Source organism: Podarcis bocagei, assembly GCF_964188305.1.
Source record: "Podarcis bocagei genome assembly, chromosome: 10".
Classification (NCBI taxonomy): Eukaryota; Metazoa; Chordata; class Lepidosauria; order Squamata; family Lacertidae; genus Podarcis; species Podarcis bocagei.
Window position 1 is genome coordinate 28091503 of NC_138135.1, and position 24348 is coordinate 28115850.

At 44.5% G+C, this 24348-nt stretch overlaps 1 long non-coding RNA gene across 3 annotated transcripts in view; it reads left to right on the plus strand.

The window, feature by feature from the left end:
- Positions 1-24348, plus strand: part of LOC308596044 — a 75406-nt gene that overhangs the window by 21667 nt on the left and 29391 nt on the right. For 2 of the 3 annotated variants that reach the window (XR_014012282.1, XR_014012283.1), the window contains exon 1: positions 8724-8771. The exons of the other annotated variant lie outside the window; for it this stretch is intronic. This is a non-coding gene — a long non-coding RNA (uncharacterized lncRNA). Of the gene's footprint in view, positions 1-8723; positions 8772-24348 lie in introns of those variants that run through there. 3 annotated transcript variants of the gene reach the window in all.

A 24348-nucleotide genomic window follows, 5' to 3' on the forward strand; every position in this document is an offset into this window, starting at 1 on the left:
TAATTATTGGCACAAGGAAAGATGAACTGTTGGATAATTAATTAATCACACCTGCATTCATGAGTAGAAATAAAGGTTTGGCATGAGTCACTCACAAACAGAGCTCAAAACAAGATGGTGAAGTGACTTGTTGGATCTAGTTGAGGACCCAGGAAGTTACTTCTGCTGTTCAGCTTTTGATCATACAGTCTATTGAAGTAAATAAACATGAGGTAATGTATTTGTCATCAGGCTGGCAAAGCACTGGATCAAAATTGCATTGTAATCACATAGTCAAGGGCAGAATATCCATCATCCAAGAGAATCCCATATTTCCAGTCAGCCTTATGTTGATTACAAAGGTACGATCTGCAAGGGTCCACCCCAATGTGCATAATTACTGGAGGTGGGAAACACAATTGAAGAGAAAGTTCACAACATTATTTCATGAAACAACAAGGGCCGAGCAGCCAGATTATTATCATGTGTCCTCGTTCACATGTGTCTGCAATGACATGCGTACAGGAGAACCACACGCTCAGGTCTTTTAGCTGCAAGTAATGGCATGCCAAGTAGCAAGTGACACGTATATGAGGTGGGATTAGCAATAAAACAAGAGGCGAGAGCTATAACCAAACAGAAAGGGCAATGGATTACAAAGACAAGGTTCTGCATTGAACAAGAAATTACTGGGTTATGAAGGTACATTCTTTCACCTTTGGTGGACATGCCCAAGGATTAAGACATTCTGGGAGATGATTTATAACGAAATGAAAAAGGTATTCAAATATACCTTCCTGAAGAAACCAGAGGCCTTTCTCCTGGGCATGGTCGGCCAATTGGTGCTAAAGAAGGATAGAACTTTTTTAATGTATGCAACAACAGCAGCAAGAATACTCATCGCAAAGTATTGGAAGACACAAGATTTACCCACCCAGGAAGAATGGCAGATGAAGTTGATGGACTATATGGAAGTGGCGGAAATGACTGGCAGAATCCGAGACCAGGGAGAAGAGTCGGTGGAAGAAGACTGGAAAAGGTTTAAAGACTATTTACACAAATACTGTAAAATTAATGAATGTTAGAAGAATGTTGGAATGAAGGTACATGGCTTTAGTAGAAATGTTATAAGGAATTAAGTATAAATAGATTAATAGAATATTAAAGGAAAAAATAAGGTTAGAATGTGTTAAGATAATTATAGGATAGAAAACAGAGGAAGATGGAAAGGAATTGCTGAAACAATTAACAGAAGTGGAATACAAAAAGGGAGGTGTGAGGAGGTCGTTGAAATAAGTGAATGAAAGATAAGATATTGAAATTGTTTGATGTGTTTTAAGCTGTTTTTGTTTGGTTATGTGTCAGTGTTATGTAGTGTTTTTGTATTGTATTGTATTGTTCTTTTTTTGTAGTGTTGTGTTTAAATTGTTGGAAAAGTAATAAATATTATTTTCAAAAAATAAAAATTACTGGGTTAAATCTAAGGGTAGGAGCGAAAGGAGGACCCAGGTGCCAAACATGGAGAAGGCAAGTGTGGTGAAAAGTAGACAGACCTGTGAAGATCCTAAGGGGGATAGGAAGGAAATGACTAGAAGCCATACAGTATGGCTAATTCGCTTGGAAACGAGAGGCATGAAAAGGAAAGAGGAGATTAAAGCACAGTTATTCCTTCTTTCAAGTTGAGAGTGAACAAGGGTTCATTTTCCAAGGAATGCTGTTGACCACAAGGTTATTTCAGGCACCAGGATGCTGAGGTTGCTTAGGTTATCTCCTGGTGAATCAACAACAGGATCCTGAGGTAAGTGGAGCCCTTTTGGTGAGCAGAGTACAAACACAGGCACTGCTAGGCTCCGTGTGCCTCTGGATCCCTGACCTTTAAAATGCCTCCCCAACTCAGCATTACCTAAGTGATGTATGCACTAGACCAAAAGAGTCAATGCTAAATGTTAGTAATGTGCGCGCGCACGCACACACACGTATATAAAATAATTTCTTCTGCTTCCAAAAGCCAGGGAGGGACAAGAGAAGCAGGGGATTGCAAGGATGTGGGACTTGGAGATGGAAGAAGGATTTCATCCCGCCTTGTTCTTTGTCCTCAGAATTTCCAGGGTAACCCCAGAGTCCTTTGCAGCATTTTAATGGCTTTCCACTTGGCCAGCGCTTCACTGGCTCTCCATGGGCAGGCCACAAAGTTCCCTGCACTATATTTAATCATTTTATGGCCAGAAGCTGTTGACACTGGCCATGTTCACAAGTCATGCTCAGCCAAACCATGGCTCAGTGTGAATGGGTGAATGTACTGGCTCCCAAGATGGAGTCTGCAGCTATTCTCCAGACCTTTTAGGTCAGTGACAGATAAGCCAAGGTTTAGCTTAGCTTGCTGTCCCAACCTGGGATCTTGGTTAAGGTTCTTCCTCCTTAAGCACAATCTATAACGCTTGTCCTTTGGTTACAGGTAGTTGTGAAGGAGGCAAGCCTGGGCTCAGACATAACACCAAGCCAAAACTTAGCTGCAGTCTCGCACTAATCCAAAAAGCCAGGGAGGAACTATGTGAATGCAAACTTCTCTATGGGAACAAGCATATTTTTATGCAGCCATGGTAAACTATACTATAATAAGTTTACTGTGATGTGCAAACCAGGCCACTGTATGGTTTAGCGTCTGGTCCAGGACTCAGACTTCCCACTATCAGAAGAAGAGTTCCAGGAGTGCCAACCATGGGTGCCAAGGGCTGTGGGTGCCATGCAGCGTGCATGGCCCTGGTGCTGAAATTTGTGGGTGCCCGGCCCCTTCATGGGGAATTTTGTGGGTGCTCAGGTACCCAGGGCCACAGGGAGCTGGCACTTTTGAAGAGTTCAGTGGCACAAAGGATAGGGAAGACTCAGCTCATGAGAGAGCTCCCGGAGAAACTGGTCCACCAAAATTTCCCATGAAAAGGGCAGGGTTAGCGATACTTGCAACCTCTGTGTCGGAGGCAGTATTGGCTGCAGAATATTGCTGGAGAAACACTCTGCTTGTTGGTCTACCTCACACCTTTCCAACTTGACCACATATAACCAACTTCACAGCATCTGTGGTCCTTCTCACTCCTCAGCCTGTCCTGCACAGTTACTATGCCGGGCCAATTCTCCTTGCAGGCTTCAGGCTGGACAGAACAGCAAAAGATAAATGGAGCAAATATTATATGTATCAGATGTAATGCAATAACTAACAACAACAACGATTCTTGTAGCACCTGGTTAAGTGGAATCAGAGAACGAGATGGTTGGACAGTGTTCTCGAAGCTACCAGCAGGAGTCTGACAAAACTGTGGGAGGCAGTGGAAGACAGGAGAGCCTGGCATGCTCTGGTCCATGGGGTCACAAAGAGTCGGACATGACTAAACAACTAAACAACAAAATGTATGAAAGTTTATGTCATAATGATTGTGCTAAGACTTTAAGTTGCTGCAGAACAGGGGTCAGCAACCTAAGGCCCATGGGCCACAAGCGGCCCATGGGGGTCATTTAGCCGGCCTCTGAACTGCCCCCGAACTGAGCCGCCCGCTTGGTGAGTCCCTGTGTGCTGTGCTAAAGCAGCGCAGTGTGGCGCGGGGACTCGCTTTCGCGGTGCCAGAAATTGCGTCTGCGCAGACACCGGAAATCGCAGGTGCGCGTGTGATCTGGCCACAGAGGGATCTCTGCTGGAGTGAACCGGCCCAGGCAAGGTAAACCTTGCCAATCCCTGCTGCAAAATAACAGAACCTCAACCTCTGGAAACTGTGTTTTACAGCCTAACCTTTCTGGAGAACCAATGCCATTGCTAATTTACTTTCAGGCATATTTGCTCATTCATGTTGCTGCTGTATAGCAAAATGATAAACTGGGTGGAGGCAATTGCTTAATATTTGTACAGGGCAATCACCTGCACCCAGGTGTTACCCAAACATGATATTTCTGTATCTTGGCCAAAAGTATTTAGTAAGATAGCAGGGCACAAAATCAGCTCCAGGGTACCTTTGAATGGTGCTGAGTTGGCTGTATGGTGGCACCTCCTTGGGATTCGCTTGTTAAAGAAAAATAATTCTGTGCCTTCGGGGAGACCGTAATGTTGAAAAACAGATGATACCATAGGAAATCAAATAGAAACAAGCAACTAAGACTGCCATCTAATAACAGCTTTGGGGAAAACAAGGTTGTGCTCACGGCCCCAATCCAAAAAGCTGCAAGTCAAAACCCAAACTGGCAGTGATTCTGAGCATAGGTTATGTAACCCCTTTGGAGAACATTATGTAATTTCAGGTGTTTATCACTTTGTTGGATTCAGCCCAGGTGCCTTCAACAGAGGCTCAGACTTGCATTAAGAATGCTCTACTCAGTGTGGGACTAAACATTTTGTCTTCATCTGCTCAGCATTTGTTCAGTGTTGACACTAAAGAGCAGTTCCTCCCTACAAAGGTTCTAAGCGAATTGGCAGCTGCATTTAATAATAAATAAGTCATAACAAGGTGGGGGGGTGGAAGACCAGTTGCGGATTTGCTGTGCATTGGGCCTGCCAAAGACATCTTGCTGCCTGAAGCAATAACAGGAAATGACAGACACAGACAAGTCAAGGTGCATAGCACTGTAGTGAAGTGTGTGAGACTTGTGTGTTTAGGCAAATGCTGAAGGCTATCGATGGCTACTAGCCACAAAGGCTGTGCTCTGCCCCCATGGCCAGAGGCAGTAATGCTTCTGAATACCAGTTGGTGGAAGTCACAAAAAGGAAAGGACCATTTGTGTTCACGACTTGCTTGTGGGTTTCCCACAGTTGGCCATTGTGAGAACAGGATACTGGACTAAGTACCCACTGGCCTGATCCATCAGAGCTCTTCTTATGTTCTTACATGTCTTCTCTCACAGTCAAATTCCTCTCACAGTATTGCCATGAGAATAAAATGTGTTGGTAGCAAGTAAAAATATGTATAGAAAGGAGAATTCCCTGGGTGCCAAAATCCAGGTTTGGGGCAAGTGCTCTTTGGTGAGAGAAACCCAGAAGAGATTTAAAATCACAAAACATGCAGCAAAGTACAGGGTGGAATATAGGCTGTTAGGCCTTTAAAATATGCCCTTGTGAGTTCTAAAGTTCCTCTGTAGCATAGAAAAACACCACACGTTTGGTAAGTTAAAAAAATTGTTTACTCGTGTGCTTTTCCATACATCAGTCAGAAAACACAGGCCATAAAACTTGGCTTAGTTACAGTTAGGTGACAGTTCCTAAATTGCTGGTATAGGAACTCAAGGGAGGCTTGTTAGAGCCATGTGGTCTGAGCTTGGAGCAACCAAGAACATCTTTACTCATTGAGCTTCTCTGGTAGACTGAACAAAGGCCTTGATTACCTTCCTCCCAAGATGAAGGAGAGCGACTTAGCTAAGCCTGGCAGGATAGCTGGCTCTGTGGCATTGACCCCTTCATGCATTAATTAGACTTGAGCATGCTGGTTATATGTGGCTAATTATCCCACAATACGGAGGGGAAACAATGTACTTGAGCTCTGTGGAGGAAAAGTGAAATAAAGATGAAATTAGTGCTGTTCTATTATTACTACTACTAAATTATTATTACGGTTTGTTGTTGTTGTTCTTGTTGTAATATCCAGTGGAGGAATTTATGTATTTCCCCTTTCCATCTTTACACAAGAGGTGGCAAATAGAGGCGATGTAATTCACTTGGGCTTTCCCTGTCACCACTTCAGTATAACATGTGAGGACAGGCTGAGCCTGAGGTAAGGAGCAAACCTCTTCAAAAGTGGATGGAGCCAAACTGAGAAGAGCCAGCTGGAGAAATTGAAAAGGGTTGGAGTCCAAGGTTGGGATGAAAGAAAGACAGAAATAGAGAGGGAGGATGGGCAACAGCAACGGTGCTGAAAGCCAGCAAGAACATTTTGTGGCCACCTCCTCCTTGGGAAGTTTGCTAAAGCAGTGGAGAGTGGTGAAACTGCCGGGATAAGATTACTGTAAAAGCCAGTCCAGAAAGCTGACTGTTGATTGGTGGCGATGCTGAGGAACTGAAATGGAGCAGCAGAATCAATGGCTGATGCTATGCCAGAGTAGAGGCTGGGATGAAGTCTGACCAGTGGCGCCATACCGCCTGCTGCAGCAGAGATTGTGCCAACACAGAGTGACCCTTCAGTTCTGGCTTTGTGTGTTTCTGAGGCAGTGTGTTGGTTCAGGACATTAGGAAACCAACAAGACTTCCTTAGTTACTGGTTTTGTAAGAGAACAATGAATCCTTCTGAGTCCAGTCCTGCCACTGAGGCAAATTTTCCACCACCAAGTGCTTTGACTGAGGACTATAGGATTAGAACGCTGGGCAAATTGAGCTTTCCTCAGGGGCTCAAACGTGGCAACAATTTCTAATAGTTTGTTTGGAGTGCAGAGCCGAGACAGACTAGTATAACCAGAGAATAGAGCTAGATCCACAGATTGCTTCTTTGTTTTTGTGCTGCAGCAAACCCTGTTTGAAAAATATGCGTTAATTCCCACTACCATGTATCCTCTTGAGTAATGAAAAGTACAGGAAGTTATGGTTGGGTTTTAGAGTCGCTCTTTGTTAATTATGAATAAAGTAGAAATGCTGAGCTTGCAACAAGAATGTGAATGGTTTGTTATCTGTCTCTTTCTGCCTAATTTAGCCCTTGCATACCGTAGGTTAGGTGAAGATGTTTCCATAAGGCCGCACAGAGTGGGCCATAGCCAATGCCATAGCTCCGCTAGTGCAACAGAGCTTCCTCTTCCTCTCTTGCCTCCTCCAGCCCTTTGTGTGTCCTCAAAAGCTGCTCCAGAGGGTTAGGGGACCCTTCAGAGTAGATTTTGCAGGTGTGTGAGGGGAGGGGAAGACCCGTTGCACCAACAGAACTTGTCCGGCACAGCATTGGATACAACCCAGGGTTTGCTCAGTTCCAATCTGGGCTGAAATGGTTCTGGGGATGGCAGATGAAAATGACGGACTACATGGAATTGGTGGAAATGACTGGCATAATCCGAGACCAGGGAGAAGAGTCGGTGGAAGAAGATTGGAAGAAATTTAAAGACTATTTACAGAAATATTGCAAAATTAATGAATGTTAGAATGATGTTGGATTGAAGTTAAGTGGTTTCTAGCTGTAATGGTATAAAAGAATATGGAAAAATTGGATTTTTAATAGGTAAAAATTTAATGCTACAATATATTAAGATTGAAGATCAGGATAATAAGGAGGGAAAGGAATTGCTGAACTAATAAATTGAACTGGAATACAAAAAAGGGAGGTATGAGGATGTCCGGGAAACAAGTAAATGAAAGATAAGTGACAAAAAGATGGAATTATTTTAAACTGTTTTTTATTTTTTATTTTTCATTTTTCATTATGTAATACTGTGAAAACTTTAATAAATATTTATTTTTAAAAAATGAAATGGTTCTGGGGAGGGAGGGGGGCATTATGTGAAGGTTCAACTTTGTTTTGTTTCTCTTCATGGCTGTTTTTGCCATCTTCTGCTGTTAGAGTACCATTGGTGCCATTTTCTCCAAGATCCCGTTCTTTGAAATAGTAATATGATTTATCCTAGCCAATCAGAGAACACGCGAATGTGCTCACAATGTGATGCTCTGTTGTGAATAAGATCTGATTGCAAGGAAGATCACCTTGTCTGAGAGTGCACAGCCAATTGAGAGAGAGGGCAATGCTTTCCGTATCATCATTGCCCTCACTCTGAAGAGACAGTCCCAGGGTGTGGTCTGAAGGTAGACAAGGCTGCCGCCTTGCTGAAGCTAAGCAGAGCTGGGTTGAGTCAATTACTGGATGGGTGACCTCTTGGGAACCATATCTATGCTACCTTGGGCTTCATGGTGGAATCAAGGCCAGAATAGAAGAGTAAGTTAAAAAAACAAATAAACAAACCACTTCCATATTATCTGCATTGACTGGTAGCATCTTTCCCTGGACACACCTGGGATTGACGTGGGCTCTTTGCACCCTTAACCTTCCAAGGACCCTCAAGTTTTATTTGTTTGTTTGTTTGTTTACTCACTCAATTTGTACTTCACTTTTTGGTCTGGGCCAAACCCACAAGATGGCTTACAATAAAAGCAACATGCGATTTTAAAAAATCACAATAGAAATACTAAAACAACTTTAAATTGCTGGGTTCCCCAGAAAGCCACTGTAGTAATCAGCTTGCAAACATTATAATCTTACTGCATGGAGGGCTTTCTTTTTTATATTGACTCATGCAACACAACAGTTGGGGAAGATGACTTCAGCCCTAGATACTTCAGTGTTCAGGTAAACATTTGTCATCCTTCTTTTTAAAGCATCTTAAATTGCACAGATCTGGCAGTTGAATGAATCATTCTTTTATCTCTTTTGATTTGGAGATTGGCAAGATAATGTATTTCACATGTGAGTTGCTGCTGTTGGTGCTTTTAATCTAGAAACTATTCCCGGCTATTTGAAACCCGAGTATTTTTCTGATGCTAGATCCATTGAAACAAATGGTATCTGTACTGTACTTTATTATTATTTTATTCTTGGGTGAAGCTTTGCAGATGGAAAGCAAGTAACTGAACAGATTTGCCATCTGCAGAAGCTGATGAATTTTTCGGGCCAACTTGCTGTCAGTTTCTTTTGATGTGCAAAACAGCTCCTTCACCACCCAGGGCAAACTAGGTAGGATAACTCACTAGCCATATGCTAATAATAAATAAATAAATAATACTATATTAATGCAGTGCAGTCTTGTATGTCGAATCACCAGTCAGCCTCTCTGAGTTGAATGGGGCTTACTCCCAGGTAAGTGTGGATAGCGTTGCAACTGTAATTTCTTATACCTCAATGATTCATAATTTAGAGGTGTTGTCTCATCTTGGGTACAAGTTACATTTGTTTGTATTTAGTTTGGGTAGTTATCACAAGAAAACTCACTCTCTTGTCCAGCTTCCCAGCCTGGGGATGGATACATAAACATACGTCTTGCGAATGGAATAGGAGGTATAATACCTCTTAGCCTTTAAGTAAATCTTAGTGCTTACATTGCTGGATTCTTGGAAGCATTCTGTAAAGAGAGCAAATCCCTGTTTTGACTTGGTCTCGTTAAATGTTAAACCTTGATGAAAATGTTACAAGAGAATGTGATAACAAATACACTGCTGCATACTGCTAGTGACCAGATAGCTCCGCTGGTTAGAGCATGGTGCTGATAATACCAAGATCGCAGATTCAATCCCCATATGAGACAGCTGCATATTCTTGCATTGCAAGAGGTTTGGACTAGATGGTTGTCGGGGTCTCTTCCAACTCTGCAATTCTATGATTCTTAAGGGGCAGTAAACTTGGGGCCCTCCTGATGTCTTGGACCACAACTCCCATGATCCTTGTCTTTCTTTTTTGAAAAGTTTTATTGGAAAATTTTCATGATACAATAAAAAGAACGAACTAATCTACAAAGAATAATAACAAGAGAGAAACTAGAATAAAAGAAAAGAGATATGAAACTGCAAAATCCTCTCTCCCTGTCGTATCTTATCTTTTATCCCTTGCTATTGGCCGTGCTGTTTGGAGCTGATGGGCACCACATGCACCACAGGTTGATATTGCAGCATTTAAACTTGCCACCTGTCAGGCGTCAGAGGATCCAACCCCCCATGGTCGATTGCCAGGAATGGATAAGACAAGGGAAGTTCTTACCAATGTTGTTTATTCAATATTCACAGAGAGAGGCTTAGAAATGCAGCCTCTTGGATTAATTGTGTTGCTCTGAATAAATCTCCCCTCCCCTTCTCTCCCACTTCCTCATTTGTCATCCCTTCTATGGGTGGCGCTGAGGGCCCTTTGCTTCTGAGCACTTTGCTCTCCTACTTTTAAGGCTTGTTGGGTTCTGGGAAAAGGGGAGTCTGGAATGCTTTCTAGTGATAACGTGTCAGCCAGCTGTTCCGGCTCTGCCTCTTCCTCCTCTCCCATTAATTCCTACTTCTCCCTTCATCTCCCTCAAACCCCTGTTGTAATTCTGAACTGTCTTCTTCTCTGGAAGGGTCAGGCTGGAGAGGCAGTCTCCACCATTCCTCCTCTGCCCAGTCCCTGACACCACCAGAGCAATTGTCCCCTTCACCATTTCCTTGTAGTCTTGAGTTGTGCAAGTACAGAAGTAGCCACTGTGATGCCCTCTAGAGTTGTTTGGAGTTGTAGTCCACAACACCTGGAAAACACAAGGTTGACTACCCTTGTCCTAGCTTATGCTGCCTGCTCAAAGTGCAAAGCTTCCAGTTAGGAGGTTCTGGGTGTGCTGCACAGCTTTAGGATGGAATATAATCTGTTCTTTATGACGATGGTTGTTATTGTTTAGTCGTTTAGTCGTGTCTGACTCTTTGTGACCCCATGGACCAGAGCACGCCAGGCACTCCTGTCTTCCACTGCCTCCCGCAGTTTGGTCAAACTCATGCTGGTAGCTTCGAGAACACTGTCCAACCATCTCGTCCTCTGTCATCCCCTTCTCCTTGTGCCCTCCATCTTTCCCAACATCAGGGTCTTTTCCAGGGAGTCTTCTCTTCTTATGAGGTGGCCAAAGTATTGGAGCCTCAGCTTCACGATCTGTCCTTCCAGTGAGCACTCAGGGCTGATTTCCTTAAGAATGGATAGGTTTGATCTTCTTGCAGTCCATGGGACTCTCAAGAGTCTCCTCCAGCACCATACTTCAAAAGCATCAATTCTTCGGCGATCAGCCTTCTTTATGGTCCAGCTCTCACTTCCATACATCACTACTGGGAAAACCATAGCTTTAACTATACAGACCTTTGTCGGCAAGGACTGTGGATTTTGGTTGTATTTCATCTTTAATTTTATTTTTACCACTCGGAGAGCTATTCTGTTGAAGCAGTTTAAGAACCTTCTCAATAAAAAATAAAAAATTTGGTTCCCAAAGATCAGACCAGTGGCACCCTCCAGACATTGTCTAACTCTAACTCCCATCAGCCACAGCCAACATGGCCAATGGCCATAGCATGGTGGGAGTAGTAGTCCCAGAACATCAGGAGGACACCTGCTCCTGTATTGGACACTGGGATGGAGTATGGAAAAGGCAAAATCCATGCTAGGGATCATAGAATTGTAGAGTTGGAAGGGACCACAGGGGACATCTAGTCCAACCCCTCCCTGCAATGCAGGAATCTTTTGCCCAATGTGAGGCTCGAACCCCTGAACTTGAGATTCATGCTCAACCAACTGGGCTATCCCACTATGGCTTTAGGGTTAAATATTCCCTCTGCAATCTCTCGCTCTTTAAGGCGTATCTACGGTGAGGGGTTTTTTTAGCTTGACTAATGGGCCCAGTAGTGTCAAGGCCTGCATGTCCATCATAATTTATTTATTTGCATTTCTCATGTTGGAAATACCTTGGCAATAAGTGCTATTTTTGCTACAGCGCCAAGTGCCTCTTCTAGCTTCAGAGGCTGTTCAAAGCACCTCTTAAAATGATCCAAACATGTCACACTCTTTCCCTCTGCCCCCCTTTTTTTGTACAGGCTTATAAATTGTAAGCTTTGCTTGCAGGCATCAAAGCTGTCAGCAAGCAAGTGGCACGATTTTTTTTTTTCTGTAGGGAAAGTATAGAGTCACCAAGAAGATGAGAAAATTGGAGCATATTAGATAATATTCTTTCCTCCCCAAGCTCCAAGGCTCCTTTTGAGAGTTAGTAAAGGTAAAGGGACCCCTGACCGTTAGGTCCAGTCGTGGACAACTCTAGAGTTCCAGGAGTGCCGGCTTGGCCCACAACCATGGGTGCCCGGGGCTGTGGGTGCCATGCAGCGTGCATGGCCCTGGTACTGAAATTTGTAGATGCTCGGCCCCTTCATGGGGAATTTTGTGGGTGCTCAGGTACCCAGGGCCCCAGGGAGCTGGCACCTTTGAAGAGTTCAGTGGCACAAAGGATAGGGAAGACTTAGCTCATGAGAGAGCTCCCGGAGGAACTGGTCCACCAAAATTTCCCATGAAAAGGACAGGGTTAGTGATGCTTGCAACCTGTGTGCCAGAGGCAGTATTGGCTCCAGAACATTGCTGGAGAAACACTCTGCTTGTTGGTCTACCTTAAAGGTAAAGGTAAAGGGACCCCTGACCATTAGGTCCAGTCGTGACCGACTCTGGGGTTGCAGTGCTCATCTCACTTTATTGGCCGAGGGAGCCAGTGTACAGCTTCTGGGTCATGTGGCCAGCATGACTAAGCTGCTTCTGGCGAACCAGAGCAGCACACGGAAACACCGTTTACCTTCCCGCGGGAGCGGTACCTATTTATCTACTTGCACTTTGACGTGCTTTCGAACTGCTAGGTGGGCAGGAGCTGGGACCGAGCAACGGGGGCTCACCCTGTCGCGGGGATTCAAACCGACGACCTTCTGATTGGCAAGCCCTAGGCTCTGTGGTTTAGACCACAGTGCCACCTGCGTCCCTTTGAGAGTTAGTACATGTGTTTATATACCAACGAAGACTTGTGGAAGCAGCAGGGGGTACAAACGCCTAAATGCCGCTTGGTCTTCAATGCGTTCCCCCTCGTATGTTCCTCCTCCTCCTCCTGTCAGGTTGACATTGCATATATAGGCTCTGCTCCCATTCCCCTCCCCAGGGACCTAAGCCATCTTAGATATATAATATGTATGTATTCATAGCTCGTTCTTCCATAATTTTATTTGTACGCCACTTTCCCCAAAAATAATCATGCCAAAAGCAGCTTGCGACAGATAACAACAGGAATGCAACTCAAAACCAACCCACACAAGAACAATGGCCAAATTACATAATAGAACAACAATGTAATAGCCAATATAGCAACATGTTTTTTAAAAAAACAAAAACCCAACTTTTCAGTCATATAAATGCCACAAGATTACATTAACAACATTACACTTCCTGGCAACAGCAAAAAGTGATGAGGGAGCTTGACAGTTTCGGCTGGGTCCTAGGAGCTGTGATGTTGCTCACAGTCCTGCAGCAGCTTCTTATAAGACTTCCATGGGTAAGGGATGGGGGAGCTGGAAACACATCTCTCATGATAGAAGCAGAAGAGCTGGAAGGGACCCATTGTCTGTCACTTCTGGTGATGGAGATGGGCAAGGCGGCAGGGAGCTTGAAGTGGTGCGGGCACCATGTTAGGCGTGCCGATTGGCACTGCCACACTGCCTGCACAACAGCAGGCTCCCTGCTGCCTCACCCTTCTCCCTCTCAGTAAACATGCAGCCTTGGAAATCCAGGTCCGTAATATAGCCCTAGCCATGACTGGGTCCTTCTCATCATTTTCAAGTCAACAAATCCTTTTTAAAAAACTGGAGGTTGAACTAGCTGATCCCTCTATCTCCTAGTTTCGATGTGGAGGGGTAGGCAGGGAGATGGAAATTTAAAGTATGGAATAACATTGTCATATGAAGGGGGGGGCCCCTGCAGCAATCTGAAGTAGAATAGCACCACCTCCTCAGTGGGAAAGAGACACTCTCAAAGGCTGGAGGATGAAGGAGGCTGTAAATGGGGGGAGGGGAGTGCAGATAAATGTGAAGGGCTGGATTAGTATTATTACATTTACTGGTAAGTATTGGCTTGAAATAACCAGCCAAGTCTTTAGCTGTTGGAGGCCTGCCTGTATAATAAACTCCCTTAGCTGAGAGCATTTCTTATCAGGATGTCATTAGGGCTTGCCGGTGCCTAATCTGAAAAGTGACAGCTCTCATGCGCTACACCCTTCGGAGATCCTTTCCCCCTGTCAATCATTCTGCCAGCTGGGGAAGAATTACACAGGGTTTCTCTGATTAGTTTCCCTCCCTGATTAGCATTCAGTTGCACTTAGGGGATTAAGTTCTTTGTGCTATGGTTTTGCCACCTACACATATCATCCTGATGCGGCTCTTAGGATTTGTACTGATGCACATGGACTACTTTGTACTGACATCTGCATTGCTGAATCAAGAAGAAACAAGGCCAGGTTTACCCCTGATGTATTGATTCTGGTGACCTTCATCTCATGGAATAGGATTTCTGAAAGCTTCGGCTATTAAGAGAACTAGGGTACCTCAATCATCAGAAGAACATATATAGATCACTTCCAGGTGACCTGTTTCTTATGCGTTCATCCTGATTTATTTGCACAATGTTTTGGGGACGTTATATGACACCAGTCATTTCTTGAGCATTCATTTTTATTTGTTTTGTGGGAAGGTCATGCAATGTCACATTTTTTGCAATTGTTATCCCGTTCTTTCCAGTGTGTTTTCCTTACCACAAAGAGTCTCCTTTTAGAGGTGGGAGGAAACATGTTTGGTGCCCCCAGAGTGTCAAGTACACATCTCCAGGAAGCCAGAAAAAGATGCATCGCCACAATTTTTAGACCCAAATCTGCTTCTCTTCAGCTTGCTCCTGGCCCCGTGTGCTTCAGACCATCCTCTGAGACAGTAAGGTAAAGTAAAGGGACCCCTGATCATTAGGTCTAGTCGTAGCCGACTCTGGGGTTGCTTTATTGGCCAAGGGAGCCGGCGTACAGCTTCTGGGTCATGTGGCCAGCATGACTAAGCTGCTTCTGGCGAACCAGAGCAGCGCATGGAAACGCCGTTTACCTTCCCGCCGGATCAGTACCTATTTATCTACTTGCACTTTGACGTGCTTTCGAACTGCTAGGTTGGCAGGAGCTGGGACCAAACAATGGGAGCTCACCCCGTAGCGGGGATTCGAACCGCTGACCTTCTGATCGGCAAGTCCTAGGCTCTGTAGTTTAGCCCACAGCACCACCCGCGTCCCTCCTCTGAGACAGCCAAACTCTAATGCAAACAGAATACAGAAGGCTAAACAAAGTGACTCATGGATCTTACTAGCTCAAGGCTTTTCTGCAGATTAGCCTGAAAGACCCAAGGGACCAAATGTAATTTTCTTTGTTCTTCCTGCTCCCGCTAACCGTTTGCATTACATTCTGGCATTGGCTGCTTCAAGGCAATCTTGGCTGGGACGGTGGCAGGTGGCATTAAAAGGGTTCTGCACGGAGCAATATTGCCAAGATGGCTTGCTTTAAGTGGCTCGGATATCAAAGAGCTGCTTCTTCATTAGAGCACACATTTCGGTGATTAAATAATGGCCCAGTGCTTGATTAGCATGGTGCTGCTGCTCTATGTAACATCGTTCTAGCCTAAATGTAATTACTTTAAAAATAGCAGCAAGGAATCAGATCGTTATGGTGTTATAAATGAATAACACTGTGGCGGGAAGCCACCCAAACCACAGGCCCATGAAAAGGATGAGGGGGGGGGAGGGGGAGCAGTAAAGCCAAGAGATGCTGCAAGATGCTTTTTATAGCTGGAGGCAGCAGCAAATTAGTCATGAACTGTCAATGGGATATTGAAGCAAAGACCAAAAGATACAAAAGGATAGAGTCGCAGGGGAAGGTAAATGAAAGGAGGAGGGATGCTTCTGCTAGAGAGAGAAACATGATTCTTGCTTTTAGATTCCAAATAATCTAAAGCTCTAAATGGACCCAGTGCTTGTTTAGTGGGTATTCAATGGAAGGGGCTGCCTCAAAGGTGTAAGGCAGAGGTTTGCAACTTTTTGGAGTCCACAGCTCCCTTGACCAACTACATTCTTTTTGCAGCTCCCCTGTGGGGAGCCCAGTTATGTCACCCCTTGCCTGCAGAGCCAGCAGCCCCCCACCCCTTTTCGAACACCCTCCCTTGCAGAGTGCTCCCCCAGCCTCCTCTCCTCCTCCCTCTCCTTGGGAGTCCTCCAGGCAGCCACCACCACTGCCCCTGGTCTCTGAGCCACCCCGCCCCCTGCCCAAAGAGAGGTGCCTCCTCACACCACACCACCCTGGAAAGAGGATGCCTCCATCCTTAGTGGCCCAACAGAGACTGGCCAAAGGTGAACGTGAGGCCAGCATCTTACTCACCTTGGGAGGCAGCAGTGGCAGCAGCCACGCAAGCCTTTGGGAGGCAGAGATGCAAGAGGGCATCAGAGGAGGGGGGGGAGGAAAGATGCCAGTGTTGCCTGACCATCATTCAAGGCACCCCAGGGTGTCACAGTGCTGAAAACCGCTGGTGTATGGGGTCTTCAGCAAGGGACCAGGCAGTGACAGCAACTCTCCACTAGGTGGACCAGGACATCCCTATCATTAGAGACACAAGGCCCCTTCAAACTGGGTTTTTATTTTCATGGGTTTATTCTGAGACATGCCATTGGTGCAATAATAGTACAGTGGTACCTCGGGTTAAGAACTTAAATTGTTCTGGAGGTCCGTTCTTAAACTGAAATTGTTCTTATCCTGAGGTACCACTTTAGCTAATGCAGCCTCCCACTGCCACCACCACGCCGCCGCCATGCGATTTCTGTTCTCATCCTGAAGCAAAGTTCTTAACCCGAGGTACTATTTCTGGGTTAGCGGAGTCTGTAACCTGAAGTGTCTGTGACCTTCAGTAAGTTTGCTCTTCCTGATCTACAGTTACAATAAAATTCTGGGCCATAATCCCAGTGGTTGTAAATCAGTGTAGCTGCTGAATCTGCAAGAGACCAAATAATCCCAGCCTGGCCCACGGTCCTGTCCCCACCACGTCCAACACACAAGGCTGCTTCTGAGGTGCCGTATAGCTTCTGCTGTTAAGGCTGGAAGGCGCTCCACAAAAATGACTAGTAGACGTCAACAATTGATGATTTCAGCCCATCGGAAAAGGAACAGGAGACTTGGGAGTGACCAATGGCACACTGGGATTTGGGCATGGATAAGCCTCATGAAGTTTCAACTTTTACACATGCTCAGTTTGAGCGCTTCAATTGCACTCATATTAAGGCTTTGTTGACCACTTTAAAAATCAACCAGCAGTCTTTCAACTGATGAACAAACTAATGTTTGTGCCCCCTTCTCTGCATTTTTCTAGTTCAGAACATCCCCAATATGTTCCTGCATCAATTTAGTTCCCATGGCAGCATGTTACCAAGCTATCAACACTCTTTCATCAAGTACAGGTATTGCCTCAAGGCAACCCACACAGAGAGCCCTACTCTCAAGAACCTGATAGGAAATGGATAACATTTTCTCTTTTTTGCAGTTTCTACCACCAACCATAGCATGTAGGAATGTTAAAAAAAAAACCCCTCATGGGCTTCAGGGTGCATGTTTCCTTGGCCCTTCTGCCAAGCAGGCAGGGGCAGCCTGCCAACTCTGCCCAAGGCTGCTGTGGTTTAAAGGACAAAGTCAAACCCTGCATCTTGGGGTTACCCCAGACAACCTATGTAATCACAATTCACCCTGTTTTGTTGGCACAAAGCTTATGCAGAAGTTAGACTATGGACACTTCCAGATTACCTGGTTTCTGTTTGCAGGGAGATTAAACCATGATGGCTATTCAATGAGCATTCACTCTGATTTGTTCATGGGTTGCCTATGCAACAATATCCCCGTCACCTTCCTTATCTCAAAAAGTCCAATCTTTTGAGGAAGCTAGTTTGTTGTGCAAGACCTTCCCAGTCAACTATAACTGTGCAACCTGCATTTTCTGGCATGCGGCCGAATCCCACCAGAGAATAGCCACAGTCTGCGAGCGTCCTATACCTCGTCTTTGAAGATCATTCATCCTGCTTTGCTTGCACAAAGCTGATGTGATGGTTAGACTATGTCTGGTCTATATTGCGCATTATTCTAATTCATTTGTGGGGAGGTTATTCAACAGGGAGTGTTCATCTTGATTTGCTGGTGTGGTGTTTAAACATCTTCCTGTTAATCCTTCATCCACCCTACACTTTTCAGGGCTTCCCCCCATCACATTTCTAACCACAAAAGGTCCATTCTGTTTTTTAACTACTGTAGATTTGATGCACCAAGGTAACTGAGTGCTTTGATACACTTTAACTGCACAAATCTAAAGTTCTGGAGTGAGCTTGAATCCCTGTTCTGTTACTTGCCACCTGCTATATCATTAGTCAAAAATCATCTGAATTGTGGCAAGTACAGCAGAGAGCACACAAGAGAGTGGCTCAGAATAATGTACCTGGGACCCTTTGCCAGAATCGGTGGTTTCAGATGTCCACTGTCTTAACACCTTCCAACAATTGCAACTGAAAAACAGGTATTCCTTCGTTCATTTAATGGATCTCTCAGGCACGGAGTAAACTGGGCTTCATAATTTTCATCCTTTGCAAATAAGTAATGGCTAGCAGTTAATAATAACACAGTGGTGTGAAACATACCTTAGGAAACCCGAAACTGGCAAGAGCTTGACTCCAAAACTCAGCCCAGTTTTTTCCAAGAAGTTTATTATTATGGTCTGCAAACTGGAGCCAATTGTCGGCAAGGTCTCCAGCAAAATTGCTCTCAGAAAGGGCGGTGCCCTGCAGAGTCTGCTCATTTCTGGTGGAAAACATGGCAAGGAGAATGTTTTCAGTGGAGAGACTCCCATTTGAGCTTGAAACCCAATGTCAACTCAGGGAATTTGAACCCACAGAAAGCAAGCTCAGGAAACTGGCTCCACCATAATCCCTGCAAAAGAAAACTGCTGAGTGTCGCTCAGTTCCAGTTTGTCAAATGTCCTTGATTTCCATCTACCTTCCTAAGTAGTTATGAAACATAAACTTTAATTATAACTGACCAATTTGAATAAATAATGCCATGAACATTTTACTGTTTTTGAGGTGAAGGGCCTTGTTGGACCCTCACATACATTTATCTATTTATTTCTTGTTTTCTTGTTTGCATTTATATCCCACCTCTCTCCTCAAGGAGCTTGAGGTACATGGTGATACTCCTCATCATTTAACTACAACAACAACCCTATGAGGTAGGTTAGGCTGAGAGTGACTGACCTGCAAGGTCACCAAGTTATCTTCATGGCTGATTTGAACCCTAGTCTCCCAGGCCCAAATCCAACACACTAACCGCTGTACCACACAGGCTGTCTGCAGCAATCTCAGCATCTTCCCTACTGTCCTGGAACTGAACATCAAATTATCCGCCAACCGTAGGGCAGGTCCAAATGTGAGGCCCTCTACTGGGTGAATGAGTCCCTCATTCTCGTGACGGGCACCTGCTACAAAGTTCCTAATGGGTTAAGAGAGCAAGAGTCATTTTTCTTTTCCTTTGTAAACCACCGTCTTTTCTTCGAAGACAATATAGGGCTACGGCTGATTATGTTTCTTGAGGCGAACCGTATCTGCGCTTGTATGAAAGCAGCAGACAGGCCTGTGCATGCAGCGAAGCCATACGCCTGAGTGGCATCTTGGCCTTTCTGAGGAGACAAAGTTAGCACGTAGGCCCTCTGTTTGCCACACGTCAGACTTTGCATAGCATTGTGTGGCTTTTTTGTTGCTTTGACTAAGCTCTGACCTGCTGACGGCAGGCTTGCCAAACACGCTCTGGGGGAGCAAGGCCGTCTTGGCAGGGTGGGATGTTTTGCTAATTCCGTACATGCGCACAGACCGTTCCCCCAAAGCGGGCATTCTTGCATAACAACACATTGCAAGCAGACTTGGTGCCAGCTCGCCCAGTTGGTTCTTCTAATACAAGACCCAAAGGCTATATAAGAGCATAAGAAGAGTCCTACTAGATCAGGCCAATGGTCCATCTAGTCCAGGAACCTGTACTCAAAGTGGCCAAGCAGAGGCCCATGAGGAGCCCACGAGCAGGACCAGAATGCAACAGTACTTTCCTCACTTTGGATTCCCAGAAACTGGTATCCAGAGGCATTAGGCCTTTGGCAGCAAAGGTAAAACAAATAAGATAAGGATCCCCATTTTGAAATGACCAGGAAACAGCTTTAAACCCTCAGTCAGCCATGAAACTCACTGGGTGCCCTCAGGGAGGTCGTCTGCCTCAGTCTGACTGACCCCAGATTCTAGTGAGGCAGAAACTGTGCTCTGGGTTCCTCGGAGAAATGATAGAACAGATACATCCATAAATAGTCCTGTCATGAGGCAAGACCATCCAGCAGGCAAAACTATGAAGGGCAGAACCAATTTGAGACACACACACAAACCCAAAGGCAAATTCCCTATGAAGAAAACTGTGTGATTTCTTTGCAAACATGCCCCAGTTTTGGGACTTTTGCTCTCCCAATATGCAAAGAAATTTCTTATTCAGGGGGAAAGGAAGTGCTGGGCTGGAATGCTCCCACCCACCTCCATTCAGCATTTTTTGGAGTTAGTAGGTGGGCAGATGGGGATGAATTTCAAGCATAGGGGCAAAACTGATCAATGGTCCTCCTGGTGCCTTGTGGCCAACACACACACACACACACACACACACACACACACACACATACACACACATACACACACGGGGGGGGGGGCTGTTGCATTGTTCTGGGCATTCTGGGGAGAATTTTGTTCAAGGTAAATTATTTTGTTGCTTAACCACCATTTTAATGTCCTTGCCGCTATCTAACTATTTTGGAACTGTTTTTCAGTTTGGAAACTCATGGGAAAATGCATGGAAAAGTGTGGGACGAATGACTGATTAATGGGGAAGGCGTGTAAACACTCTGTGAGCAAATTGGGATGAATGCTCATTGTTATATAACTGCCCCATAAACCAGTAAGAACAAATGTTCAATATAAACAGGGCATAGTTTAACTCCTGCATAAACATTTTACAAGCAGATCAGGATGAATGTGCAATGAACAGGTCATCTGTAACTGCCCTGAGAAGTGGGCTAATATACAGAGAGATGTGCGTGTGTGTTTCTGTTTGTGTGTCAAATAAATATTCTAAACAAACAAATATCATATGCATTTGAAGTAGCATCATGAACTAATATGATATTAATGAAATCCTATGTAGAAATCTTTATTCTTTCTCCCAGCCACAAATGCTTATACTACAAGCTCATTATGGCTATGGTCTTTATTGAGATTTAATTCTGATTTGTGTGTGCAGAAGCATTCTTCCTGATTTGCTTGTGGGCTATTTGTTTGTCTCCCCATTCATTCCACACCTTTTGTTGTGTTTATTCATCACTTTCTTAACCGCAAAATTCTGTTGTTGGTTGTTGTTGTTTTGTTGTTGTAATTTAAAACGTTTTTTGTAGTAGGGTGGCACAGCACTTTAATTGTGGAAACTTAAATTCCCTGGTACGTGCCTGAATCCCTCCTGGAAAACATCGAGAGTCTGGAGGAGTCCCTTCAGTGCAGGAAGGGGCATCCAAAACCCCAGAGCTGAAAGCTGAATTAGAACATTCCTGCTGTCAAATTGTGGGCAACGATAAAGGGATCAAAAGTTCCACTGGTTGTGCGCAGAGGTAGGGTGTATTAGACCATGGGTAGGCAAACTAAGGCCCAGGGGCCGGATCCAGCCCAATTGCCTTCTAAATCCAGCCCGCGGACCGTCCAGGAATCAGCATGTTTTTACATGAGTAGAATGTGTCCTTTTATTTAAAATGCGTCTCTGGGTTATTTGTGGGGCATAGAAATTCATTCAATATTTTTTTCAAAATGTAGTCCGGCCCCCCACAAGGTCTGAGGGACAGTGGACCGGCCCCCTGCTGAAAAAGTTTGCTGACTCTTGTATTAGACAAACTGTAGACTGTAGATTCTTCACAGCAGTTTAAATGCAAAACAAGAAGAGTGGATGAAGGAACACTGGGGAGCTCAGGGGCAGCTGGAGACCACTCACTTGGGATCAGCAAACCCTCAAATATATCAAGACCCCATGCCAGGCTTTTCTGACTTCTTTTGAGCAAGTTGTGCCAGAGGCTCCAGGACAAATGGGCTCCACTCGCTTTTGTTGACGATTATTTTGATGTCAGTGATTGTGATACGAGCTGGTTGTGGTGCAGTGGTTAAAGTGCTGGACCAGGGCTGTAATCCCCACCATGCCATGAAGCTCACTGGGAAATCTAGGGACAATCAGAGTACCCTAAGCTAACACACTCACAGGGTTGTCTTGAGGATAAAAAGAGGAGAGGCGAAACCACATCCCCTATGCTGAGCTCCTTGGACAAAATGTAGGGCATTATGGATCATTTTTATTCTCTGATCCTTGTTGGGGCTCTTTGAGTCATAACAGTGGAGTGAAAATGAGTGAAAGTGGAGTCATAACAGTGGAGTGAAAATACCTTGTGAAAGAAAGTGAAAGGCAAGGCAAATATAAGGATTTTTTTCTCGGGCTATAATGAGAGAAGTCAATAGTTATGATTAGACAAGAAATTAGATGGGGAAATTTTGTACCTCCCTGGGTTTTTTTAGGCTCTTCTGTAAGTTGGTTCATAAACTAGCCATTCTCAATGCCGTCTTCCTTTGCTGGGTCTTTGGCAACTTGGCTTTGGGTTTTGTTGGCGTTACATAATGGGCCTTTTAAACTTCTCTGAGTACACCAGCAAATATCTGCCAGTGTTAACCAAGAAAAATAAATGAAATAGCTACTCAAACTGAAGTATGCACAAGTTAGCTAATGCACAAAGTATTCTTCTTCTACGGACAAATGTGCCATTTAGCATCCAAAAAGGAGAAGATGGGGCATGGTCAGTAACTATATAGTCCTGGTGCAACTGCATAGTAATTTTGTGTTCCTCCAGAGTTAAACAGCTTGGTAATTATATTCGATGGTTCCCAAAATATCATTTAACACGTGTCCTGGTTTGTAAGCCTAAAATAATTAGGAGTTTGCTTGGTGATTACATGGTACTTACCACATATATGTTCTGCCAATGCATGATCATTATATACCCTGTTATTAAATGATCACCAATTTCGCAGGTCATAGAAAGGATTTCTAAACATATCCCTCCTTCTCATATCTATTGAGGCTTCATTGGAAAACCAGCGCACTCCTTCTCAGGGTGATTTTTCTAAAGGGAAACTTCGGAGATTGCAAGTCCTTTAGGAGATCTCCAAGCAGGCTTGCTCTCCTGGAGACATCTTGGGCTTTGATTTGTAAAGGTAGAAAGGTTTCAAAGGGCTGCCCCAATTGCCAGCCTGTTTACTCTCAAGTAATCAAATTCTGTGGGGTTTATTTCCAAGAAAGAAGAGTACACATACTAGGCAGTAAATTCTATGGAACTTAGAGGGAATTTGACCATTTCGTTTCTCATTTTTCCAGTTCAGTTCTCTACATTTCCTCAGCAATCTGAGATATATATAGCCAGGGATCCCTCTGCCGTCCACTGCATTCGCTCCATAAGACGCACAGACATTTCCCCTTACTTTTTAGGAGGAAAAAAGTGCATCTTATGGAGCGAAAAATTCTAAATAGTCATATGCCATGATCTCAGTCATAGACATGTCCACCTCACCTGCAGACTTCCAAGGAGTATACATGTATGGAGGGCTGTAGCACGTGTGGCGCATGCAAAAGGTGCCCAGTTCAATCCCTGGCATTGCCAAGTAGGCCTGTGTGGTGAACAGTACTGAGTTAGATGGAACAATGGTCCGAATGGCCATAAAGCAGCTTCCCTGTAATTGCACATTCCTCTGAGTAGAGAATGCTGGAGATCTTGCAGCGTTACTCCTATGCAATGAGCTTTCAAAATAAGGGGAGAGTTTTGTTTTGCTTTTTTACAGAGAAACGGATGGCAATGTGGAGTGAATCTGATGCCACAGATGTTGGTCCTTCCTTTGCCCATCAGCTTATTTCCTACTCAGCAGGTGCATTTTTTGAATGGCTAGCTGGGGGGGGGGCAGGGGCTCAACCACAGAAGATATGCCAAGCCACAACAGACAGACCACATGTTGTGGCTTGCATTCTTTCTACAGTAATGATCATGATTGCCTTCTTTGAAAGCCGCATATTTTCATTAGTCCCGACTTTGAGGGAAACCACCTTTTTCCAGTTATTTCTCAGTTTGATAGATCGCTTTGGGCTCTTGCCTTTTTAGGGACATTAAGGAAGCCAATTAATCTTCCTTATTTATCCCATTAAGCCAGGCACAGGGGCTGCGTTAGCCATTATGCTGAGTAAGCGGCCGCTCAGGACTCCAGCCAAATTAAAATGCCTTTCGTGGCATTTCGTTCTCCAGACATTTTTCCAAATGGGAGAGCAGTTTTCCTCCTTTTCACCATGATTCTAAGCAGGCTTATTGAGAAGTAAAGGTTGCAGCCCACTGGGTGTTACTCAGAGTAGATCCACTGAAATTAATCAACCTACTCTGAGGAGGACTACTGTTGGATAGAAGCCTAAGTTTGGCTGAGCACCAGTGAGACTTAGGGTAGAACCCTGTATGTGTCTTATTTCAATGAGTTCTTACTCCCAGTTAGGAATGGAAGGACTAGTCAATTTCTGTTTTATCGAGCTCTCATTTTTCCAATCTTAAATCCTGCTCTATACATTCCTGTATAGAGCTGGACCATAAAGAAGGCTGATCACCGAAGAATTGATGCTTTTGAATTATGGTGCTGGAGGAGACTCTTGAGAGTCCCATGGACTGCAAGGAGATCAAAC